This window comes from Trachemys scripta, chromosome 10 (genome assembly GCF_013100865.1).
Source record: "Trachemys scripta elegans isolate TJP31775 chromosome 10, CAS_Tse_1.0, whole genome shotgun sequence".
Taxonomy (NCBI): Eukaryota; Metazoa; Chordata; order Testudines; family Emydidae; genus Trachemys; species Trachemys scripta.
In genome coordinates this window covers 64620640-64640511 of record NC_048307.1, presented here as the reverse complement: position 1 = coordinate 64640511, position 19872 = coordinate 64620640, and the positions used below count along the sequence as shown (strand labels likewise).

Genomic DNA, 19872 nt, shown 5'->3' with positions numbered 1-19872 from the left:
GGTAGCTGAATATCATGAATGTTTCCTTCTGTTTATGATGACTGATGGAAAAATAAGACGAACATCTATCAGAATATTTCATGGAAATGTCATGTTATAATTAAAATTCATTTCACTGTTCCGATAAAGTAATCAGCCGAGATAGAAGAGCTGAGTAGGATTTAAAGCTATTTTACAATCACTCTGCAGAGTAACTAAGTATATAAATAATGACATGATGTTTTCTTTTTTCGTAAGTACTACAGCCTAGGTAGGCTTTTATGCCACTTAAATATATGGATCACACTATTATTATTCATTGCTATTTTCTACTGGTGTGCATAATGCTTTACAGACAAATATAAGATGACAAGGCTTAGTAAATATAGTTAATATTCATACAATATCACTGAACCCCCAAAATATTCAGAAGGTCATGTTTTATCACCATACCTTAACTTAAAGATATTTTGTAATACATATAAAGATATTTTGTAATATATTTTTGTAACATATTTTGACTTTGGGTACAATGTATGGTATCTGTTTAGAGGGAAGAAGACATTTTACACTAGAGAAATTTCATGCCAATAGGATCTTTTGTTGGATGGAGAGTGCAGAATCTGTTTACATTTATTTTTCAAATAATAGTAGTGGGAAGAGCATTGTCTCTGAGGAATTACATTTATATCAAAGTTTCTTTGCTCCAACTATAAGACTCGCTGAATTGGACCATGGAAGCTTAATTTTTCACTCTGATTTTCTTTTTTCAGTTTGCAAATTGCCTATTTATAATTACTTTCAATTAACTCAGACTTAGCCAATCAACAGACCATAAACTGAACTTAAACAGTTATGCGCTGTACTTTGTGATGAGAATTTATCCTTACATTAATTTCTACTTCATTATAAAATTCGGGCTCAGGGAATTATGGGAGCTAAATATAAGTTCTACATTCACAGCAACATAGAGTCATTTCAAATATGCAAATTTCTCCATTTCAACTATCAATTTCAGTGTGGGGCCCTGCATGATAGCTGTTTTCAATGGTTTTCATTAGGATTCCTAATAATTTTCACAAACATACAACAGAGAAGCTGAAGAAGATGTTTAGAGAACAAGCTTTGTTAAGGGATAGTTAAGGTGGCAAGTATAGATCTGTGGTTTAGCAGCAATGACTTCAAAGGGAGCAGAGTTAGGCCAATGCTGAATGCTTTAGAAAACCCAACTCTAAGTATATGTTGTAACCGTTCAAGAAAGTTTGAGTTAAAAAAACAAACTACAACACCAAGGAATTAATAGTTAGGGTTGTATTGACTCTCACTGAAATGAATACAGACTTAACTCTTCCACAGGAGATTTACAACAAAATATTACTGTCATAGTGAAGTGGACAGTATTGCTTCAGGCATTTTCATTTTAAATTTATCTTATGAGAGTGTGCAATAATGCAAACATATCTAGGTGAAAGTTTAAGTGAGATAAGACAATAATTGGAGTTAGGATGAATTCTGCCATTGATGATATGATTCATAGTTGTATTATAGAAATCTCCTTAATGAATGCTTATAAATAAATCACACACTTCACTCACATAAATTAGCATATATAAAGGCTCATTCTTCAGGGTTTCAGCAAGCCACCTGCAGGGGGCAGGAAGGGATTTCCTTTCCCCCAGTTTATGCCAGGTATTTTTAAAAATCTCTTTCCTCTGAAGCATCAGGGATGGCCCAGGCTGGAGATGGGACATTGGATGTGGTGGGCCAGGGCTGTGAGGTGGCACCGAGCATTCTCTCTCTAGGTGCTTGGCTGTCTGGTTCTTGTTAAATGTAACTGAACACAATATATGGGACCAGGAAGATTTTTTTCTCCAGATCTGATTGGCAGTGACCTTGGAGATTTTTCACCTTCCTCTGCAGCATGCTGGTGTGGGTCGCTTGCCAATTATTGGAGAACTGGAAAAGAGGATACTTTCCTACAGATCTGCAGATATCTGATCCCTGAGGACATAAAGGGGAATGCTGGCATCCTGAAGAGAAGAGGAATAGATGTCAACAGAGAGATACCATTACAAGGGAAAACTGTTTTAAGATATTACGTTAATGGTACCTTAATTCAGCAAAGCTTTTAATATTTGTAACCTACCAGTGACTGATGCTGGAGGGCATGTGGGAATACAGGGCCCTTTATGCATAGCAGGTGGGATTGTCCAGAGGCACAAGGTTACTGGGGCAGGATAACTGACCAAATCAGATCAATGACTCGATGTAATCTTCTTAAGGAGCCATTAGGTCCTTTTAGGTTTCCCAATTAACAAGATGGCCTTTGGAGAACCTAAATCATTAATAACACATTTACGAGAGGCAGCCAGTTTCTCATTAGCTGGGAAATGGAAAAAGAAAACACTCCTGCCTGGTACAATAAAGCTTAAGATATAATGGTAATGGAGAAATACACACATTAACTGAAAACCCAATAAGGGAGACAAAAAATTCCTGACAAATACCTAGATAACTGACTTTGTTTTATCGATAATGTATAATTCAGCTGCTGTAAAACTGTTTAACTTTTTTTTTTTTAGTATATAACAATATTTGCTGAACAGCAAGGAAGTGTAAAATAACATACATAATTTAAGTCAATGTATGTTCTTAAGTTCTTTTAAAAAGTAAAAGGTTATTAGAAAATAAACCTCACTATCTGACCTACTGCAGTGATTGTGGTACACTGGGATCTCTTATTATAAGTCAGGGATGGCCAACCTAAGCCTGAGAGGGAGCCAGAATTTACCAATATACATTGCCAAAGAGCCACGTCAGCAGCCTTCAATCAGCCCCTCTCCCCCTACTCCCAGCACCTCCCACCCACCAGTAGCCTGGTCAATCAACGCCTCCCCTTCCCTCCCCATCAGCTGTTTCATTGTGTGCAGGAGGCTCTGGGGATGAGGAGTGAGGGGGTGGGAAGGGGTGGAGTGGGGGCAGGGCCTATGGCAGAGCCAGGGGTTAAGCAGTGAGCACCTCCTGGCACATTGGAAAGTTGGCGCCTGTAGCTCTAGCCCCGGAGTCGGTCCCTATACAAGGAGCCACATATTAACTTCTGAAGAGCCACATGTGGCTCCGGAGCCCCACGTTGGCCACCCTGTTATAAGTACAGGAAAATACCACAGTTAGTGCAGGAACCTGGAGTGGCAAATGCTGAGTTTCTAATAGCACCTATTAAGTATGTATATATGTCCCTGGAAGACATGGATTTTCATACAATAGCAAGTTACAAGGCACTACAATCTTCATTGGAAATAGTGTTATTGATACAATAGAGCATGACAGATGTGCATTAGCTCTATAAAGTAAAGTTGGTACGTTTTTAAGCCCCCAGTTCTGCAAACACTTATGTCTGTGCTTAATCCCAGGGGTGTCAAATATTTTACTTCAATGGAATTGCTCACATGCATAAAAAGTTAAGCACATTTATAAGTATTTGCAGGATCATGGCCTCAGTTTGATTGCACGCTAATGCACATTTACAAAAGATTTCTCTGCACGACCATACAGAGAAACTTGGATAAAAAATTCCCTAGATATTATGACAATAGTACACAGTATTTTTATCCATTCTATGGACTCAGTCCTTCGCTCAGTGCATGCTTGTATATCTGATTAAATGATTAAATCATATATTCATGGGTTATAAAAGAACAATATAGGCATATTTTTATTTATATTATCCAACGTTAAATGTATTTGTTGAAGCAATTTGTCCCATAAATGATCTATGGTTGGCACAAATGTAATATCAATACCTCAAAATGTGGAGAAAATTGTCATTTAGCATTTTCTATGGTATATCAAATTATGCTCCATTTGGGGGCCATAACAATAATTTGAGCTCTTATTATCTGTTCTGAGGATAATAGGGAGTGAGAGATGAAAGAACAGGAAGGTATTACATTCTCAGAAGAAAAGAAGTATACAGTACAATACAAATAGTTGGGTTGTTTGGCTGTAAGACATTTAATATTACAGCACAGTGAACATTTCTATCAATTGTCTGAGCTCCTGACTGTTATTTAGAAGTACCAGTGACAGCAGTGAAAATAAATCATAAGGCATTAGACAACCATATAAATAAATATCATCAACAGAACTGAAAGATGAGCTCCAGGGACGTGTAGGAGAATGGGTTAATTAAAGCACACCCAAGATAAATAATGAAGTGGGCAGATGTCTCAAAATCTTTATCCACTGTAAAAATCATAATTTGATGTAACACTCAAATTGCAGACAAATTAGTTAGGAAAGAGAAAATAATATTTTCCAATTTTGTTTGTTTGTTTCTCAGACAGATGATGAGTGAAATCCTGGCCCCATTTAAGCCATTGACTTCATTGGGGCCAGCCATTGACTTCATTAGGGCCAGCCATTGACTTCACTGGGGCCAGAATTCAGCCCAAGTTGTTGGGTTTTTTTGGGGGGGAGGGAAGGGAGGAAATCTAGGAATTAATTGACACATGTTATTGTTTTCTATGCACTGCAGTAAGCAAGAGAGACTGAATAACTTGGAGAGGCTTGGAGAAGAAACAGCAGCCAGACTTGAAGCCATAACAACTTTTATGAAGATAAGCTACACCATTTGAGGAGGTTGAAGCTCTATTAACAACATGCCAAACCTAATCTTTTTACTCTAGAAACTTAAACTAATGTTTATGTTGCACAACCCCCAGCATTATCTAGCCATATGGCAACAAACAACTGAGAAACTTCTACATTTTCAATGAGTTACACAGGATTTAGCCATGTGGTTCCCATTGATTAGAGTGGGAATTGGCTGGCTAATTCCTCATGCAATGAGATTTGTGTGCCTAAATCCCATGCTAATCTTTTAAAATGCAGAGCAGTACAGTAAGTTGTGGGCTAAACATCCGAACTGTACAAGTTAGTTATTGCAGAAAGGAAAGCACTGATATTCCTTTTGCTTCCTCAGGGTCCAAACCAACTCTTGCCAAACTCAATGGGAGTCTTTCCATTGATTCAATAGAAAAGGGATCTTGCCTTCACTATCTAGGCTGAGGTGGAACATCATTATACAGACTTCCACCCAATAAAGCTAACTGTTGGTGGATTTGAGATGCCTTAACTTCAGAAGAACCTGCATACTTCCTCCCCATGGTATTAAGTACTTAGTACCCCATTTTCACCCCAAACAACATCTTACTCCATCATAGTCAGCAGCACTACTCATGGAGAAAGGGTGTTAGAATCTTACTTATAGTGTATATCTGAGGAGCGAGGACCTTACACAGTAGGATCTTAAGTATAGATTCAACAACCTGGCTTACTGCAGATTTAGCACACAATGTCTGAATCCTATCCTCTTTACTACAGGAGAAGAATACATGCAAACACACCCTGAATGTTCTGAAGATTCACCAGAAGCAACTACTGTAGATATTTTACAGTAAATATAAAAAACACATGACTCAATTCACTTAAGAACCTGTGTAACTTTAATCACACACTTAAGTGCTTTTCCTAAACAGGAATAGACTTTTGCATATATTTTCACACTGATTCATCTAAGCACTCTAAATACATGGTCCTAAATAATTTCACAATTTCAATAAAAGCTACATCCAAAGTTATATCAGCATAAGGATGAGCTGCCGCTAGCACAACCTCTTCATCAGTCAGACTTATTATTTAAGTACCCGACAATGCAAAAGTGCTTTTCCCTACTTTATCTAAAATAAGCATTCCTAGCTTTGAATGTTTAGTCATAATGCTTTAACACTCCAGTTGGGTTGCAGCTGCAGAAACGAAGTGCAGCAAAAAAATGTGCTGCAGTCAGACATCTCACATGTTGGAGGTATTACTTTTGTGTTTGAAACAACAGTTCCCTTGAAAGTCTAAGTGTTATAAGAAGATATTGCAAAAGAACAACTTACTCTGTAGCACAGTCATGCTTGTTAACACCTACAGTATTCATTTATTGCGGCTCTGTGCTAACAGAAATGAACAGGGAATGAATGTCTTGTTTTTCCCATACAAAGAAATTAAGATGTTCAGGTTAATTGTAGCTAATTCAAAGAGCCCCATCTATAGGCTAGACTGAATTAGTTCTGATGCAATTAAAATTGAAATATTTACTCTCTGAATAAGATTAGTATAACTAGCATGCAAAAGGTCACAATACTAAGAGTGAGGAAGGGACTCGTTTGCAAAGATATGGAAACATGCCTTGGCCCAAAATTCTAAAAATGAATGGATGAAAGTATGTCTGATCCTTGCATATAAGGTTGAGATTTGCATCTGTTCATACCTTTACACCTGTGCAGTCCCAACTTGTATACACATCAGGTGTGTTTTGAGCACACAGATCAGGCCCATACTTTTGTGCCTATGCTTTTTTAAACACAGGCTATTGTTCATAATGTATGTAAAAGCTTATTTTGTTTTTTAAAAGCATTGGTTTAAAAATGTCTAACTGATGTGAAAGCTGGAATTCCACCAAAGGTAGCCAGATGTCTAAATGCCTTTGAAAGCCAATGCGTTAGAAGAATGGTAGGTCTGAAATTGAATGACTTTATAACAGTTGCTGAGATCTGTCAGAGTTCAACAACGTATTATCTCCAAAGTTATCTAGAAAAGAAGATACGGGACATGTTAAGAATAAAGCCACAATGTCTGCCATGCCACGTGTACCATTAGGCAGCTGGAGGAAAGAATCCCTCCATTGAACATGTCCTTCAAGAGGGAAAACATATGGAGAACTTAACAACATAGAGGAATTGCAAAGAGCAGCCCTAAGCAAAATTTCATAGTGCGGGAAGGATTCAGTTTCAGAGTTATTAGCTAAAACACAGAAATCGATGAATTACTGTCTTTAAATATTTTAACTATTAAAGTGCAGTGTTATTTTCTAGTATATCTTAGAAAAATTGTTAATTCTTCCTAAAGCTTTGGTAATGGAGCCACGCAAACTCATTTCTTTATCTGCACATAAGACAATGCAAACCAGCTGATTTAATACTGTCTTGTGTTGTTAAACTTGTTTTCTCTAAGAAAACATTCTAGGAAAGTCAGAAGTGCTCACACCCTATTACTACAGATAAACAGAGGTACTGGTTCAGTCTTGCTGTGTATTCAAACTCTTATTCCACCACAATTAAGCAAGCAGAGGCCAGCTGAGCTTTATATAGGCTTTGTGGAGTGATAGAGCTGGAGCAAATTGCCCGAAGTTCCTTTTGGTGACCTTCCTTTGGACTGTACAAAGGGGGAAAAAAAGAAGTTTTTTCTTGTGCTAGAAATGGCACCCCTATATTTATGGTATATGGAGCTATGTCACTTTTCCTGTTTGTTTTCTGTTACTGAACCTTTGAATTTCTAGACAGCTGCTGTCAACACACAGAAGGAAGCTGCCATTTTCTAACGCAGAGCAGTGCAGGCACAGATCGCATGTTCTCTTTTGGAGATGTTACCTTTTGTGCTCTCTTATTTAGCCCTTCTCCTAAAGAGTCAACAAATTAAAAAAACCAAACAATCTCACACTTATATTAGAAAATGTTTTTACCATTTTCGTCAAGTAGCGCCTAAGATTGGTTTAAATTAAAGGGATTAGAAAAAAAATGGTGTTCTCTATTTTTCAGTTTATATTATGCTTTTGACAGCACTTGGCGCATTTTCAATTTCACTGTTTCCTTTTCAATTTAGTTAGCTGGATTCCCTTGTTGTTTGTATAGGTCTTTCATACAACAAACAGGGTAAAGAAAAATGTTATAAAATTGGAAAGTGTGATTGCAAAAAAAAAAATAATAATCACAGAAACATTGGCAGGGAGACCAAGAGGTAGATATCATTACCTGTTAACTCAAGTTTTGAAAACTGACTAGATTTCAAAAATGACATTTCTTTAAAATAAAGGTCATTCTGAAAAAGTATATAGCATCTCCTTGCTTATGGGAAAACAGCAGCATCCGTAATTCATGGGTGGGTTGAAAATCCATTCCAGCATATCCATGTGAATTTTGCTCTTCCTTTCATAGGACTCATATTATTGATGATCAATGTTGCTTATTCAAAGTAGCTGGGAATCTGTATGGACCTTTACAGCTACATAGGGTGACCAGACAGCAAGTGTGAAAAATTGGGCCAGGAGGTGGGGGGTGATAGATGCCTATATAAGATAAAGCCCCGAATACTAGGACTGTCCCTATAAGACTGGGACATCTGGTCACCCTATAGCAGGGATCGGCAACCTTTGGCATGTGGCCTGTCAGGGAAAGCCGCTAGCAGGCCAGGACAGTTTGTTTACCTGCCGCGTCCGCAGGTTCGGCTGATCGCAGCTCCCACTGGCCGCGGTTCACCGCTCCAGGCCAATGGGGGCTGCGGGAAGCAGCAGAAAGTGTATCCCTCGGCCCATGCTGCTTCCCACAGCCCCCATTGGGAGCTGCGATCGGCCAAATCTATGGACGCTGCAGGTAAACAAACCCTCCAGGCCCGTCAGGGGAGTTCCGATCCCTGACCTACAGCTACGAAACCTGTGTGAAATGCTCAGTCTTCCTGGTCTATCATTAACAACTTGTACATTTCAATATGTCACTGTGTGTGATGAGTTTGAAACTTTGAAGCTGATGCTTGGGGTAGGTCATAAGTTAGCTCTATACTGTATTGCACAGAAAGGTTTTTTTTCAACCAACACAAGCCTTGTGTTCTTTTCAGGAAGGATCACCTGTTCATAAATGTCTTGCTGATCAAAACAAAGCCTGTACCACTGCAAAGGAACATCCAGCACTGACTAGTGCCACTGGATGACATGGCTGATGCAATAACTGGAAATCCATGGGAGATGTGAGCCAAAAGCCGTTTTAAAACCAGAATAACCAGTTCTAGTTTGGAAATTGGTTGAGGGGGTTCCTGCAGAACTTACTGCCAAAAGAGGATCGTTATCATACACTGTGCACAAAATGGTACCACCTGTAGATAGGCTGATGAGCGTCTATCAGCAGCTAGGGCAGATATGGGTGGCTGGCTGGCTTCCTGGCTTCATTGGAAAAATCTTCTTAAAGTTCAAATAAGGCAGAACTGGAGCATGTGGAGGAGGCACCTTTGTGTTCCAGAGCCACCTTCATTCATCCTCATCTAGCACCATGTGAGAGGAGTCCTCACAGTCTTTTGGATGTAAAATTATTAACATCAACACCTATGCTCAGGGGTAAAATAACTCCCATGCTAGAGGAGAATTTGAAATAGTTTATTCTTGTTTTAATATTTAATCATAATCACATTAATGCAACTTTTTAAATTCACTATGTAAGGTGCGGCCACAGAATAAATAGTTCACTTTGACAGTCTACCTTAAATTAAAAAATGCCTACCTCTTATATAGCACTTTTCATCAGTAGATCTCAAAGTGCTTCACACCCTGTACTGTATTTATCCTCACAAGTGAGGTAGGGAATGATTTTTACCTCCACTTTACAGATAGGGCACTGTGAGGCTAAGTAACTTGCAACAAGGTCAGTCAGGACATCCGTGGTAAAGCAGGGAATTGACCCCAGGTCTCCAAGTCCTAGGCTAGTGCCCCAACCACTGTACTGCTGACGTGCAGCTCATCTGTTTGCCTATTGACTTGAGAGTCCCTGTTCTTGACTTGGACTGGCATTGCTTATCTTAATAACACAAATGTACTGGTAAATGTTACAGGTTCCTATGGATTTGGTTGGAAAAAGGACCTTTGCGTCACTAAAGACATTGTCACAATCCAGGTGTCTGACTCTGAAGTTAGATAAAGAGAAGTTTAAACTGAGTTACAGTATCTAATTAAAACAGCTTCTTGCTTCTAAATTAATGAAATACTGTCTATGTGTTTTTAATGATGGTGTTAATAAAGTCAGCTTGGGCTCAGTAGACAAGCCGGTAGTTTATCATGCGTCTGAAAGCCAGCCTACATACATATTAAACAGATGAGCCACAAGGTCTGGGGCACAAGAATAACACTGCTGCCCATAATGAGAACGGTTTTTAATTTAGCCTTTGATAAGCGTACAGTATTTCTCAATATTTGTATTGTCTTCTGATGAGTCCATTGCCTAACCTATACATAACAAATGCCCAGAAAAGTCAAATACCTATCAGGCCTGGGGAGAAGAGGAGGTAGGGGTTAGGAAGAGGTGGGGAAAAAATCTAGCACAGTAGCAGTTTTTTCCTACAGGTTTCTTAATGTGATGTTTGTAAATATCTTTGGCCAAATCCATCTCTGCTGTAAATATGGCCCTTCTTCTATTTCAAGATCTCTCTCTCTCTCTCTCTCTCTCTCTCTCTCTGGCATCTCCTGAAAGAAGAAACACAGCAGATGTTGCACAGCAAGAAGGGGTGGCAAAAGTGGCGTGTCCCAAGGGGCTTATGGATCGCAGCCCAGACTCTGCACAGCATCAAGTGCTACCACTACCCCCTCACCCTCCTCGACATCTCTCTTCCCTCTGCCAGCCCCAGCTTTTCCCCTCTGTGTGGCTTGCAATAAGCAGCAGTGTAGGGCTTACATTGGCCTTACACTGCTCCTAAGATGAGAGAATTCTTTCCTGGACCTTGGTGGTTCATTTACGACCCTAAACACCACTGCAGCAGGTGAGTCTCAGCCCAAAGATATTCAAAAAGAATTATGGGCCAAATCTAGTACTGGCAACAGTGAAGTGTCTGTTACAGCTGTTCCCCTGCTGTTCTGTTTGTGCTGTGTGGCCGCCCCGGGCCATGGAACTAACCAAAGTCACAGCCTGGCCCTGTTCATGAAAATGGCTTGTGCAGACTGACTGGAGCCATCTGCTCTGCTCAGGGAGGTGGGGGTTTTTCGCTCCTTTGTCTAGCTTCTTTGTTCAGGACCCGGCTCGGTGTAGGGTGCTCTGCCCAGGTATGTGAGACCTAAAGTGGCCACATAGCTGAGCATATGAGTCATACCTGTGACTCAGAACTTGCCCAGACATGTCCTGTGCCTACCTGCAAGTTTTCCCTGCCTTCTCTGCTCCCCTGGATTCAGAGGAGCCAATCAAAGTTACTGGCGGGAAACTGCCTGAATTTGCCCTTAAAAACAGACATTTTCTGATCAGACCCCCGAAGAAGGTCCTTGCTTTGCCGCCTAGTCTGATCAGCTAGGGGTCTTTGGGGGGCCCTCTCCCTGCTCTCGTTTGTTTTTGAGCGTACCCCCGTTTTTAAACTCCCCTCCCATGAACAACGAATTTGTGCCCGGAGAGCTCCTGATTATTGTAAACGAATCGAGTCCTCTCTGTGTCCTCTGATGTTGAAACTGCTGTTCCTGCTGCTGCTTTGGGGATTGGTAAGGAAAAACCTCTTGCACACCCCCCTTGTTTTACCTGCTGGCTTTCTTTCCCCCAGCAGGCAGACCCAAGCTAACTCCTTGGTCTGTATCTGTAATCTGTTTCTTGCTCCGCAGCGCCTTTGCTGCTAGAAATAAGCCTGTGCCTTCCTGGACTGTATCCTGGGCTGCCAGCTTGCAGCCACCCCACTGCTGCAGCCACCACTAGTTAATTCCCCTCTCCCCCCTTGGAGCTGTATCCTGGGCACACACCAGTCTGCCCTCTGGAACTACCCCTAGTATAAGGTGCACCCATTCGGTTAGATTTAGCTTTTAGTCTAGATAAATTGTAATTTCATTTTGCATAGCTGTGGTTAAGTTAGGTTTAGGAAATTGCTTGCATTGTACTCTGTAAGTTAGGCTTAAAAATTGTTGCATTGAGTTTTGTTACTTGCTAATTTGTGTAGTCTTGGTTAAATTAAATCATAGATAAGATTTTACTGTGTTCTGTATAATTGTCTCTCTGCTGTTTAAACTTGCAGCCTGTCTGCTCTCTGTGTCTCCCTGAGTTTAAATCTCCCTCTGCCTTTGGCCTCTGCTCCACCACGGGCTCCTCTTCCCCCATCCCCCAACCTCACTTCTCTACCACTTTCTTTCTTTCTCTCTCTCTCTCTTTTAATCCCTTCCCCCACATGCTCACCCCGTTACCACTGCTGCCAAACCTCAATTGTATTACTGAAGTCTAGCATAAAACCCCATTGGTTACCCCTTTTCTCTCTAACACACCTCACATTTTACATTTACACCACTGTGACACATTTTTTACTTAAAGTTGTTGGTTATTTAACACATTTAACCCAATTGTTAGTTGGTTATATGCTGCGGTGACACACTCTTTACATATAAATTGTTAGCTACCTGTTACATTTATACTTCAGTGTTAATTGGTTACCAACTGTATTGTACCCCACTGTATTGTACCCCACTATTGAAACCCCCTATCCTATTTACTAAAAGAAACCCCTCCCCAATTGTCTACCTTAACAAACCTCATACCCCTCACTATTGAATTTTCCCTGTTTTTGCATTTTCTCAATAAAGTTTATTTTGCACCCCACCAGTGCAATAGTTGTCCCCCAAGATCCCCTACTTGCTGGCAGGGACATGAAGAAACCTCCAATTGACTTCAGTACCAGCTTTACACCAAGGCTGAGTCTGGCCCCTATAACTGAAAAGGACAACATTATTTCAAATGGAGCTATGTGCAACACTCAAGTTGACCTTGGACTATCAATTTTGGCTGCAACATGCCTGAAGTTGAAACGAGAGCTTATCTCTGAGCACAAATGACTTTTTCTTAATTATTTATAGACCATTGTCCTTTCTAGTGTCACTTTGAATACCCCAAATATGCACTGTCAATGTTACTATAACCGTTACCTTATCTCACAGTGATGGAAGATTCCAGGAGGTAGAATAGCCTCTTGTGAGGAGACTGAGCAGACACACACAATACATCTTCTCCCTCATTGGCTTGATCAGAAAAATAATGGTTTTGTTAATAGCAGATAAAAATGACCCCCCCACACACACATTATGAAACCCAACACAGAGTAATAAGCTCTGGACAAAATATGTGGTGAACTCTAGTATGTGATTACAGTTTATGAGACAGCACGCTGGGAGGGTCACAAGATTAGAAACTTAAATCATTAGAAGAAGGTGTTACAGTTCTACCATTCCCCATTTTCAATACAATCATGGAGCGCTGATAATAATTTCATGTTGTACTGTATTTATGGGAGAAACTATGATTTAGTTTGTGTATAAGTAGGAAAGCCAAGGAATCATGAGGGGCTGGGGTGCACATGAGAAAGTAATGAGGGACATTCATAAACCTGGCAGACTAAATATATGTTTAACTACTGTTTGTAGAGGGCTTTGGGGACGCATTAAGGCAGAACTGGGGAGCAGCTCAGAGTGGGGCAAGGATTCAAGCACATGGTTACTCATGCACATGTTGAAACAGGCACTGAAAAACTTTTAATATGCTCAATACTATGGAAAGAAAGAGGAATATTTTGTCAACTTTTTAAACTAATTGTATATTATTGTCTCAGAATTGTCATGGGTTATTTTTCAGGTATCATTTACCTCTTCTTGTTCCTATTTGAACACTGAGACGTATTTTGGCAGGGCCTTTTAAAATCTCACAGGCCTCACAATAAATAAAGGAAGGCACCCTCTTGTGAACTATGTGGGAAATGGGTTCCATGTGAAATGTTGCCTGTTCACAGCTGGCTGGGAGGTGTGGGCGGGGGGAAGGGGAGCGGAGGGGAGGAGTTTGAGTAGTGTACTCTCCTTTAGTCCATTTTTCATATTGTTATGGGTGGTCAGGAGCTGGTGTTAGAAGTAAAGGGGTGAATTGGGCAATTGGGTGTTGCTAGGTGATGATACGGGGGGGTGTCAGGAGACATCTCCATCCCCAACAGTGCTGTCTGTTCCTTGCCATTATTATTTTCTCCTTCCTGACCGCCTCTTTTCTCTTTCCCTCCTTTTTTCTCCCTGATCAATATGGATGAGTAGGAACCACTTATATATTTGCCTTAAATTGGATAAGGACCTCTCTCCAGAGATCTTCCTCTCATATAGAGAAGCCTATATTTTTTACCACAACCCTGCCTAACATTCCCTCACTTCAACCCAAGGCTGTGGCAGGCCTTCTGAGGAAAGAACAAGCCTACTCAACTTCGGGATTCAACTATTTTGCCTAATCTTCATTCCTGATCTATTAATTGCGCTCTGGACATTGTGTAGGCATTTACACCAGTGCAACTGGATTTAAAATGCTGACCAGTCAGAATGGAACCACCTATCATGGGATACTCACTGCAGGTGGCGCTTGATCCTAGCTGTTCTGGGGATTAGCTGTCTTCCAGGTCTGACACCTCCCCTTGCCATCTCTCAGCCCATTGTCATACCTCTCACTCTGTGGCCCCTCTCTTGCACCAGGAGCTGCAGCTTCCTCCTCAGAACGCCTCCTCTGGCCAGGTTACTATGTGGCTTCCCCTTCTGAGATACAGTCTCTCACTGGCCCCATTGTCCAGGCAATGCCACTCAGTCAGTGACTGGTAGGGGAATCTGGGCCTACCTACTACTCTGAGTTCCAGTCCAGAGACCCTACAACACACAGCAAAGGTCTCATAGGTGCTGGAAATAAGGGCATTGGGGGTGTGGCGGCATGCCCTGGCTTGAAGTGGTTTCCATCAGATACAGGGTTTACAGTTTGGTTCAAGGCTCTCAGCACCCCCACTGTTGCAGCACCCCTGCAAGGACTGCTCAGTCCCTACCCTTGCTGCTCTTCCTTGGGCTGCTTCCTACCCACCTCCCACAGGCTCTCATCTTCACCCTTCTCTCTTCTGGGTACACCCTTTCCTCAGGGCCAGGCTCCCAGAGTCCTACTCTTTCCCAGGCTTCCCTCTTTAATGTACAGAGGGTGGCTACAGACTTCCTCACTGTAGTCATTTCTATTGCCAGTTTCCTGGCTTTATACTAGCTCAGCCCACAGCTGCTTAGCTGAGCTCCATCTTCTCATTGGGGTTGCTTCTCCAGTGTACACCCCTCATGTGTGGCCTATCTCACTAACTGGCCCATTCTCAGCTTCCCTAATCCTTTTGGGGCTGGGGTGGGGTGAATACCCCATCACACCTCCACTTTGTACTAGTGTATGAATGAGGTCCAGGACATAGGCGTGTGATGGTATCCACATTGGCTGATGCACCAGAGACTGAACTGGGGACCCCCCAGAGCTAAAAACATTAGGTGCTACAGCATGAACTAAATAGCCAAGATTTTATAGCTGGGAGCTGTAACAACTCGTATGCTCTGTGGATCGGCATGAAGAGGGATCTGTAACACACACTCACCAGCAGCTTACAGGTGGGTAGGTGCCATGTGTTTGACAGTAGGCCCGCTCCACCCAAACTGCCCTGTTACACATTTATAGGGGTTGATGACTTTCATTTTATCGATGAATTCTCTTTCAGGGCTCCTTGCGGCCACTGATGAAAAATTATAATAGGCCTGATCCTCCATAAATGGCTCTGTAGCTCATATTCTCAGTAGCATTTTCTCAGAAGACTGTTTTGAGGATCAACTGGATAACAATTGCAAAGTCCTTTGAAGATGAAAAGATGCTCTGTAAGTGCTAAGAATTATCAAGCATTGGGGAATGCCAATGAGTGCCAGACAGAGATGGTGTTCCCACAATAGTCCCATGCCTCATGTTAACAATCAAAAGAAATAGGAAAGTAAATCCCAAATGTCTTATTTTTACCTATTTTCCTTCAAATAGGACAAAATTCCACCTTAATTATTTTTCTAATAATGTTTTCCACACTTCTCAATCAGAACTAACATAGTGTGGATGTGTGTTACTTTCTCTGAACACAAATATCCGGTCCATGCAGAAAATATTACATTTGTCATTCAAAGCATCAAACTATAACAAGAATGGAACTGAGTGAAAGATATGGTATAGTGGCACCTTAGTCTATCCTAAATAAATAATAATAATAAAAAATAAGTAAGAAAAGTTAATGAGCAATTTTATTTTCTTTCAGCAAAGGTCGGCAATCCCACGGCAGCAAATTAATCCCAATTAGTAATGATATTTTGTCTTGATACATCATGACACTTTTGATTTACCGGGTTTCCAGGATGCAGGCAGCAAATGTTAATGATTCAGTTTGCTGGGAATTTATACTCCTGCTCATTTCCCATTTGCTGATCAGTTGCGGCTCGTCAAGACTTGGCTGCTTCGACTAATGAACTGACGGCCTCACAGGAATAATGGTGTGTTCTGCAGGCCTCATTTTTTTTCATACCATCTGCAGAAATGCAGGTTCTCTATGAGAAAATATTCCTGGCAGCCAGGAAGGAGTGATTATGATCATATAAATGTCACTTGTAATTTGTATTTCACTTGTTTAATGGCGTTGCCACTAAATGAAGGTTTCTGTAGAGAACAAAACTAATTATAGTAAATTCAGCATTTTGGGGGGAAACTCTTGAAGGGAAGCATACCTAGTTTTGCTCATTTCCTTAAAATATTCTGATAGCAATGATGGATTTTTACATAATGATTTATCTGCCCAGCTGGTCTAGTTTGAATTAGAGCTACACAGAATGTTTCTCTAGAGGTTTGTAAAGGCAGCAAACACCACTTTTCTTGTACATAGCAAACTCAAAAACCATTTAAATCATCAGGTGCTGGGAAAGCTTGAATACTTGTTGCAACAAGAGTTTCGCAACAGCTTAAGTTGGAACGGGGATGTCTTCTCCTACCTGATGCTCACTCAGATAATCAGATAGAGAAGTTCCAAATCTGGTTTGATAAATTCTTTGGCTGTCCTTGTCAAAAGAAATGTCATCAAGATATTCAGGTACACTGTGGGTCATATTGTGTTCTCATTTAAATCAGTCTTAAAATGGGAGTAACTCAACTGAAGTCCATGGAGACATATTAATGAAAGCTGAGAGTTGAATCAGGTCCTGTGAAACTTCCTTTTTAACCATGTTATCTTAGAACAAGTCTTAAGGACCTGACCCTCAGCTGGACAAATCAGCATAACTCTGTTGAACTCAATGGAGCTATGCCAATTTACACCAGCTGAGGATCTGGCCTTAGCTTCAGATATTATGCGGCATTATTTCTAGAGGTCTAGACAGTTTACATGAACATGAACCTTCTCTAGATTATCATCTAAAAGAACAGCAAAAGTAGGAGTATGGTATTCATGGCAGCTCTACTTCATGAATAAAGTGAGGAACTGCCTTCAGAGCTAATTTCTCCACATGTTGGCAGAGTTAGATGGAAACTTTGCAGGAAAGTAAAGTAAAAGCAAACAAGTGCGTTTTTTACCTCCTGTGAAGGGAGAAAAAACAATCCCCCTTTTCTGGGGGGGGGGGGGGGGGGGGGGAGATCTTTCCTAAATATAGCCAAAAATTACTGGGCAGCACTGTGGAGAGCATGCACAATTAATACAAACATAATATTAAGAAGGAGTGTCCATATTTTGAGGTTGACCTTGAAGCTCATCCCCCATGCTTTCTGCACATTATGCAAAGCAAAGTGTCAATTAAAACATCAGTGACCTGCATTACCTCGGCCCCAGTTTGATACTTAGTTGACAGCTCTCTGGGGTTTAAAAGCCAGAGACAAAGACAGACAACTCAAGACAATGGGTTCCAAGGAAAAGGCACTAGCTAGGGAAAGAAATGTCAGTAATGAAGCACTGTCTGGGTAAGGCCACATCAAGTTTCTACGGAGCAGCACTGACATTTGTGAAATATAACTAATAACTTGAAGCAATTTAAGCCATGGAGCAGCTTAAGCTATCAGGATCCCCCAAATAGATGGCCTGACACATTCAAAACCTACATCCTTCAGAGAACATGCAAAGCTTCTGATAAAGGGTATCTGTAATTATAGCTTTTCTTTGAAATTAGTACTCTGACTACTTTGCTGAAGATTGATGTACTCTGCAGAACAAGTCCAATTAAGATGCACTTGATATGCCTTAGGAGAGGGGTTCCCAGCCTTTTCAAGCAACTATAACACTATATCTGGCTAAACCCTGGGTAGTGTGAGCTGCCTTCCAAACAGCTGTACTCACCTCAGTTCATGCTGGAGGCTGTCTCATAATCAAACGAAGCTTTGCTGTGAGTTAGGCTTTCCCTATGCTGGCATTTCAGCCTGTGCCAACCCCTAGCACTGTCTCAGTTCACACTCGAGCGTTTTATCTGGAATTGTTCTGAACAATGTATTCACATTAGCAGCACAATAGTCAGCAAAAAGCTGTACCACTATAAACAAGCCCTTAAACTTTGCATAACTGAATCGAGTCTGGCACAAGGGTACCCAATGGGGAAGAGGACAAATGCTCATCATTAAGAAAAGAGAAATCTAGCATATCAATTACAGTGCAAAATCATTGCCAGTTGGGAAACAATTCTTTTAGACATACTGGTATTGGACTTGATCCTTCAGTCTTCACTCAATAAAACATCTAAATGAAGTAAATGAGGAGTTTTTACTATGTGAAGGATGCAGATCTTCTATATATATACTATGTCACATCAGGCAGTGTTACATATCTGTGTAGGGTAGGAAGTATGGGATGGGAAGAGTTAACACATGCCTTTGAAAGTCTCCTATTATATTCTTTCCATATATCAACACCCAGACAACAGCAAGTCACACTTGATCTCAATAGGATGAGTATTTCACATACAGTGAATAATATATAGCCTTATATAAAACTTAGAAAGTGGCTTGCTTATTTTAAGGGATGATGATAATAAAGGAGGAGAAGGAGAAGGAGAAGGAGATGATGGATGGACAGTACTCTTATTTTTTGGGCAACATCTGAGCATTGTTACTATTAATCCAGGCTTAGAAACTCAAGAATGCCAACTGTATGTAACTTCAGAGACTGTAGCCTTAAGTATGTGAACAGGATGAAATATAAAAACCATGGGGTAAACATCTTACATCTCCTACTGATCAGCAAAGAAACATTAATTTGAAGGGGTTTGTAACTGACACTTTGATGAGATGATTTGATCTCAATCTTTTATTGTGGGGGGGGGGAACAACAAAAATTCAAGAAAAGACCTTGAATGTAAATTTTTAAAAGACGTGAATGCCTTTTGCAATTTAAGCCTCTCTCACAAGCAGACCACATACAGTACATTGAAAGTATAAAATAAATGTGCACTGCAGGCTAAGTAAAATGATACTTATGCAATTCCAGACCCGGCCGAGGGAATAAAAAAAAGCTGCCAATACCACTTTTGCTCTTTACCTTTCAAAAAGAATTCAATTTCATTTTCAATGTTAAAATGTTTAAAATATTTTAACGGAAATAACAATTTGTGTCTGTGAAGTACCCTTTAGAACAATTTAATTTAAATATCATTGTCCTTCCGTCAAGGCATTACCTTTAATTGATTTAATCTTAATTTGTTTTTTCCTAGCATGGTAATTGCCATTGATTCCAATTAATATTCGGTTGCCCTATCTCTATAAATAATTACTGCCTGATTTATTTCTCTCAGATGAGGCTCACTCTTGCTATGGCCACCACCTGTGACTTAGAGAGGCTCTCTGGTAATGGAGAAAAGCCAGAGTATAAAATGGAAATGCTTTGAACCGTAGCAGGACAGAGGAAAAGATTCCACCACTACAATGCTAGCCTCAGAATTCTGCTGCATAGGCAGTGCCCTCCTGTCCTTCAAAGGGGTGAGGGAGGAGGGAGCCTGGCTCTTCTGGATTTGCTTTTTGCACAATGCAAACCCATCCAACCCTTCTGCTAGCCCTCCACGTAATGTTACGAGGGCTACCCTGCTGTGCAGGAGAAGCAAATACTTCCTTCAGGACGTCTTTGCTGTCTGGCCTGTTGCTGTGGTAGAAACTGTGTTTGTGCTCTGTCAGGGCTTTATATGGACATGAATGTCTCTTCAGGATCTGTCCCAGGCTTTAGATTTCAACACACATACAATATTGATAATCAGCCAGCGAAATCATT

At 40.7% G+C, this 19872-nt stretch overlaps 1 long non-coding RNA gene across 1 annotated transcript; it reads right to left on the bottom strand.

Moving 5' to 3' along the window:
- Positions 1 to 123: 123 nt before the first annotated feature.
- Positions 124 to 18035, bottom strand: LOC117884184. Its single transcript, XR_004647508.1, has 3 exons — positions 17959 to 18035; positions 12722 to 12814; positions 124 to 2009 (listed from the first exon to the last, which is right to left on the bottom strand). It is a non-coding gene; the product is annotated as an uncharacterized LOC117884184 (long non-coding RNA).
- Between the last annotated feature and the right edge of the window lie 1837 nt (positions 18036 to 19872).